At 36.6% G+C, this 6410-nt stretch overlaps 1 long non-coding RNA gene across 2 annotated transcripts; it reads left to right on the top strand.

Annotated features, from left to right (window-relative positions):
- The first annotated feature begins 1031 nt into the window (after window positions 1-1031).
- Window positions 1032-3105, top strand: LOC118735347. Of its 2 annotated transcripts, none has more exons than XR_004992590.1 (4): window positions 1032-1175; window positions 1251-1780; window positions 1874-2377; window positions 2451-3105. It is a non-coding gene; the product is annotated as an uncharacterized LOC118735347 (long non-coding RNA). The 2 variants fall into 2 exon arrangements; XR_004992589.1 differs by having other exon boundaries at window positions 1251-1823.
- The last annotated feature ends 3305 nt before the right edge of the window (window positions 3106-6410 follow it).

Below are 6410 nucleotides of genomic sequence, written 5' to 3'. Positions count from 1 at the left end.
TACCGAAATTTATCGACAAACAGGAACACATTGAGTCAATTCCAAGTTCCGTAAAAGACCTTCAGAGTTATAAAAAATTTTGGTTACGTTTTAGTTCCAAAACAGGACATTTTTCGTTAAGCACCTCATACGTTAAGTTAGAAAACTTCTCCAATGGTCTTAAAAACATAAACTAGTAATTTTGTTCGCTTGCTTCGCGGCGCTTAATAAGAACTTTTGCGTGGGTCAATGCGAAAAGAGCGTTTAAAAGAAAAAACGGTATGTAAAGTAAAAAAATTTAAACGTCTAAAGGGCAGAATCCTCCTCATAAATAAGCTTTGCCGATGGTCTTATTTCCACCTGTGAAATCTCTGCCAAGCGTGCATAATCTTTTTTGATCTTGCAACTACAACATAGGTACGATGCGTAAGCTAATAAAAGTCCTTATAAGGAAACCTAAGATCGCCTCGCTACCCAACAGGATGAAGTATTTTTCCGTACTTCGGCCAAATGAGTCGTGTGATATCTTGAATATCGTTTAAATGAAGCCATTGATGTACCCAGCGTGTTCTGTCTTGGACGGATGTGGTCGAATCTTTCCTTGTCAATTCGCCACTTTAACAATTCGTCTTAACACTTATGAACTGGTTTCACACGCCACCAATCGGAGGAGAAGCTCGGCCAACCACTAACATTTGTGTAAGCACCTTGGACCGAACCTGCACAAGTTGAGTATTAGCCATAAATTTGTATTATGCGAAATTTCATTAATAAATCTATAAATGAATGGGTAGTAAAAAAATATGGTTGTTAATTTGTAACATTGTCGAAACATGCCAACATACATATGTATGTACGTATGTAGATATGCTTAATAAATAATGTAATTACATAAAGACATACATATGTAGTATGTATTTAAATATGAATATGTCTTCAATTACACAACACTCTCAATTATGGACAATGGCGAATGAGCCGAGTGGGAACTGAGAGGATAAGAAACAGCGAGTGTGGAAACGCTTTCCTGATGACTTTGTTGGTTGGTTCACTTCAATAGCACCGCTGGAGGCAGCTGACGGCTGGTTGTAATATTTATGCAATTTCAAAGACGCAACGAACAAGGGTACCCACCCGTAGTGTGGCGGTGCAGTGGAGCAAAAAGAGCAACAACAGTAAAAACTCAAAGAATACTCGTAAATTATATGAAAATTGGTAGCACGAAAGGAAGAAACTCATAAAATTAACCACATTTTTCTTCATTTTTATAGCATTTATTATCACATTGCCCCAATGGAGAAAGGCGGCGCGGCTGCAAGAGCAACAGAGACAGGGAAGCGAGAGAGAGTATTTATGTGAGGGCCATAAAAATGCAGTCTTCTCCGTTGGAGTTGGTCGGCGCGGCATATTTGCCTTGGCTTTTGATTTATGCACAGCCCAACTGCGGCGGTGGCAGCAACAGCAGTAGCGGCAGCAATGCCGTGGCAAGTGAGGCAAAATAATGCAATAAATTTGACATTATCGCGAGCAGCCATAAGATATGGCGGAATTGGTAATGGCGCACGGCCAAGGCGCAGGCGTGGAAAGGTGAAAATCTGCGTCCTCAGCACTTAAAAACATATGCATGTATGCATATATGTACATACAAAGCTATTCAAGTGCGCTGCTGATGCGGTAATGGCATGCGCGTAGGTCGTAAAAATGTGAAAATACTACAACAAACGTGATATAAGAAACACATAAAAAAATCAATGCTCAAACGAAGACGTATAAATATTCAAAAGGTTGCGCTACAAAAGAAGTTCAGTGAAAATTTCATTTATGTACATTTTATATGGATATATGTATGTATTCCTATAAAGGCATGCACAAATATAGAGGTTTATATTTATAGGGCAGGAGCGCACATAAAACGAGAAAATGTTCAATATGACGAAAGCAGATAAATACGAAAAACGCTCATAAATGCGGCAAATGGCTAAGACGCGATGAACATCAAAGTACACCTCAAGTATGTAAGTAAGTACCAGGACCTGTTTTAGTACAAAACAATGGCTGAAATACATATGTACGAGTATGTAAAAGCAGACAGTTTCAAGTACTCGGCGGCTCATAAAATGCGAACAGCGTCACTTGCGAGGATAACGTCCAACGTATTTTACGATCTGCTAAGAAGGTGGTCCCCCATAACCGCTGGCTCAAGAACATGCATAAAAAACGATATAAAAAGAGAAATCCAAACAAGTCCATTGCTTATCGTAATTGTTGGGTTATTATTCGCCTGATTTTATGTGGCGAGCAGCATTGGCAATCGCTGGCTATAAGTCTGCGCTATAATCACATAAGTGGCATCTGAAACTAAAAACGTTCGCATTCAACACATTTAGCTGGTTAAAGTGTAAGTTTTATGATTGAGTTGTATTTGGATTATATAATACTTCCTGTCATTCGTTTCGTTTTTTATGGCCTAGGATCAGCATAAAAAGGTTGTTGGATATAAACATACTTTTATGTAATTCTGTACCCATTGGATTTACTCTTCCATACAATTATAGAGGTTAAAGATTTGAGCGCTTTTTAAGCAGTATTATTGGTGCAGTTTTTCGCAAAGTGAAAGTGCAGTTGATTGCGGTAATTGCTTGACAGTTAAAGTTTGAACGTTTTAAATATCTTAATAAAGTATTAAGGAATTCGAAGTAAGAAAGGCTTGCCCGCGAATACCATTGTCGTAAAAATAAGTCCAACTTATAGTCCCCAAAAATGTGAGTTTAAAAACATTATAGTAATAGACAATGGTAAGGCTCTCCGACTTGGCATTTTTAAAAGATATAATATAATCTCAATAAAAGTTTTCAAAAATTATTACAGCAATCTCAGCGTTTGTGGAGAAAATTGGCATATGGAAGAGGCCAGAGGCTTAACTATAGGGCGGCATTGCTGGCAGTTAGGTACAAATCGATAAAGTGGTTACCGAGGTACACCTTTGTAGTTATAAAGTGGGCGGTGCCACAGCAGTCTTATTTTTTGATTGAAGATTATTGTAACTGTAAACTTGAAGTAAATTAGCGTCCTCAGTTATTGAAATATCGGAGTTTTCGTATTTCTGAAATTTACCGTTATACGGGAAGCGGGTGTAATTTTAGTGCGATTTGAATAATTTTCAGCAAATTGCTTTTCCATACCAAGGTTATTAAGTGCACCGAGTTTGGTGGAAATTGATAAATAGGTTACCGAGATACACATTTGTGGTCATAAGTGGGCGGCACCACGCCCATTATCCAAAAATTTATAATATTCTAATTTTCTGCTAAGTGGTTATTACAATCATCGATTTTAAGTGAATTAGCTCCAGTAGTTACTGATTTATCGCAGTTTACGTGTTTCTGTAAATTACCGTTATATTACAGGTGGGCGTGGTTATTGCCCGATTTCAAAGATTTTCATAGATTTCATAGCTAGACCCTACCCAAGTTTCGTACCGAGTTTGGTAAGGATTGGTAAAGCTGCTCCTGTGATACAGCATTTCATCATAAGTGGGCGGGGTCACGCCCTTTTTCCAAAAATTTCATAATAATATTACTTCTTACCACAATTCTACTCCACATACTAATTTTCAACAATTTGCATTTAATATTTATCTACTAAAATATCGCAGTTTTTGCATTTTTCTAAAATTCCGTTATATGGGAAGTGGGCGTGGTTACAGTCCGATTTCGCCCATTTTCAATGCCAACCTACCTTGGATAAAGGGCAACCTACGTACCATATTTCGTTGAGATATCAGACGGAGGACAGACAGACATGGCTTAATCGACTTCTCTTCTCATTCTGATCATTTGTGTATACATTTGTCCATTCGATCTCGATTCGTTTGACACGTTTATGACAAATCTATAAACCGAAATATGTGATCTTTACGAGAGTTTTCAAAGATCTGAAGAAAAGTGCACTCACATAAATAATAGTCGTATTTTTTATACATAAGTATGTGGTGAGTATACCTCTAAATTCCTTCTACAATAGTGAACTTATTAAATTTGCCATCATCTATGTACACCCTCAATACTTTCCAACCGGATTATTGGTTTAGGTTATTGGTTGTTATAATTTCGTTAATTGAAAAAAAAAATAAATAAACTAATTTTTGGTGCCAACATAAACATAAAATAAATTTGTTTACTTCAGTTTTCTTTATTGTTATACGTGAAAGTGTGATATTGGCTATATTTCGAAAATTATTTAACTTCCGTATATTCTGATTTCGCATACGGATTCAGCGGACAATTTTACATTAGCTTTCCTTTAAAAATGTCGCAGGTCGGAAAATGTTTTTTCTGTAAACTTGTGTAAATGATATGAGTTTAGGTGATGTGAGTCAAAGTTAGTTGAGAATAGGTGACTTGAGTTGAGTTGAGGTGAGCAACATAACACGACATAATATATCCTAATTTTCAGGTATATCTTCATCTTTTTACTAATCTTCATCTTCATTTTTATACCCGAGCGCACTTGTGCACAAGGGTATTATAACTTTGTTCACATAACGGTTGTTTGTAACAGGCAAAACGAATCGAGATAGATATAGACAAATGTATACATAAATGATCAGAATGAAAAAATAAATCGATTAAGCGGTGACTGTCTGTCCGTCCGTCCGTCCGTCCGTCCGTCCGTCTGTCCGTCTGTGCACACGATAACTCGAGTAAAAATTGAGATATCTTAACGAAACTTGGTACGTGAACTTCTTTTGGGCGTAGGACGGATGGTATTGAAAATGGGCGAAATCGGACAATAACCACGCCTACCTCCCATATAACGGTAATTTTCAGAAATACGAAAACTGCGATATTTTAGTAACTACTGAAGATTATTCACTCAAAATTGATATTTACAATGAGTTTTAGACGAAAAATAAGAATATTTTAAAATGTTGGCAAATGGGCGTAGCCACGCCCACTTATGGTTACATGTGTATATCTTGGTAACCGCTGCACCAATTTCTTCCAAACTCGGCACAGTTGTTGGCCTTGATACATCATACTAAATGGCCGAAAATTTAAAAAATCGGAAAATAACCACGCCTACCTCCCATATAACGGTAATTTTCTGAAATACGAAAACTGCGATATTTTAGTAACTACTGAAGATAATTCACTCAAAATTGATATTTACAATGAGTTTTAGACGAAAAATAAGAATATTTTAAAATTTTGGAAAATGGGCGTAGCCACGCCCACTTATGGTTTCATGTGTATATCTTGGTAACCGCTGCACAAATTTCTTCCAAACTTGGCACAGTTGTTGGTCCTGGTACAGCATACCAAATGGCCGAAACTTTTTAAAATCGGACAATAACCACGCCCACAATCCATATAACGGTAATTTCGAGAAATACAAAATCTTCGATAAATCAGTAAATATCAAAGCTAATTTATTCAAAATTGATGGTTGCAACAATTCTTTACCAAGAAATACGCTTATGATAAAATTTTGGAAAATGGGCGTGGCACCGCCCACTTGTGATTACATATATGTATCTCGCTAACCGTTCTAGCAGTTTGTACCAAACTCGGTATGATTATTGTGCTTGCCACATAAAAGCAAACCGTTGAAAATTGTTGAAATCGGTCTTAAATTACGGCCGCTTTTCATATAACAATAAATTTCAGAAATGCTTGAAATTTCAATATGTCGAAATTTAGGGACGCTAATTTACTTAAAATGTATACACCCCGGCTTATCATGTAGCGGTAGCTTTCGGCAAGGTGGAAAACATATCTTTAATACTTGCGCCGGGTATTTAATGTTCGGCTCCGTCCGAACTTAGACTTTCTTACTTGTTATCTTTATCCTTAATTTAAGTAAAATTTTTATCCTTAATCCTTATCTTCGTCTTCATTCTTTTCTTCATCTACATTGCCACGTTCATCTTTACCTTTATTTATATTTACCTTCATCATCACCTTTGTCTTTACATATATTTATTTGTATATCCTGTTGCATGTTAGCCTTCATCATTTCCTTCATCGGCTAGAGTTCCTTTAAAGAGCAGAAAACTTTCGGCAACGCTGTTTAAATTACCGAGGATTAACATCTTCTTAGACGAACTTAGAGGTTGCCTAAGCAAACGGTCGAGGAAATTGATTATGGATTCACCCAAAAATTTAGGGAGTATAAGGATGTGTTATAATTCCTAAAGGGCTGTTTGCAGTTCTCAAGAAAAATTACAAGAAACTAGTAAACCCGCGTGGCGCCAAAACCCTAACTTTTAATTAAATTTTGTAAACAGGTGAAACCCTATTCGCATGGTGTCGGTTTTCATGTAACTTCAAAAAATGAAACCTGTGCACATCTACATATGTAGAATCCCAGTTTTTTAATTTGACTTCTAATTTTGGAAATTCGAAATAACGGCACAGATGTGATAACCT

The sequence above is a fragment of the Rhagoletis pomonella genome, unplaced genomic scaffold (assembly GCF_013731165.1).
Source record: "Rhagoletis pomonella isolate Grant_MI unplaced genomic scaffold, Rhpom_1.0 Rhpom_scaffold_00003, whole genome shotgun sequence".
In the NCBI taxonomy this organism is placed as follows: Eukaryota; Metazoa; Arthropoda; class Insecta; order Diptera; family Tephritidae; genus Rhagoletis; species Rhagoletis pomonella.
This window is presented reverse-complemented; position numbering and strand designations above follow the sequence as displayed.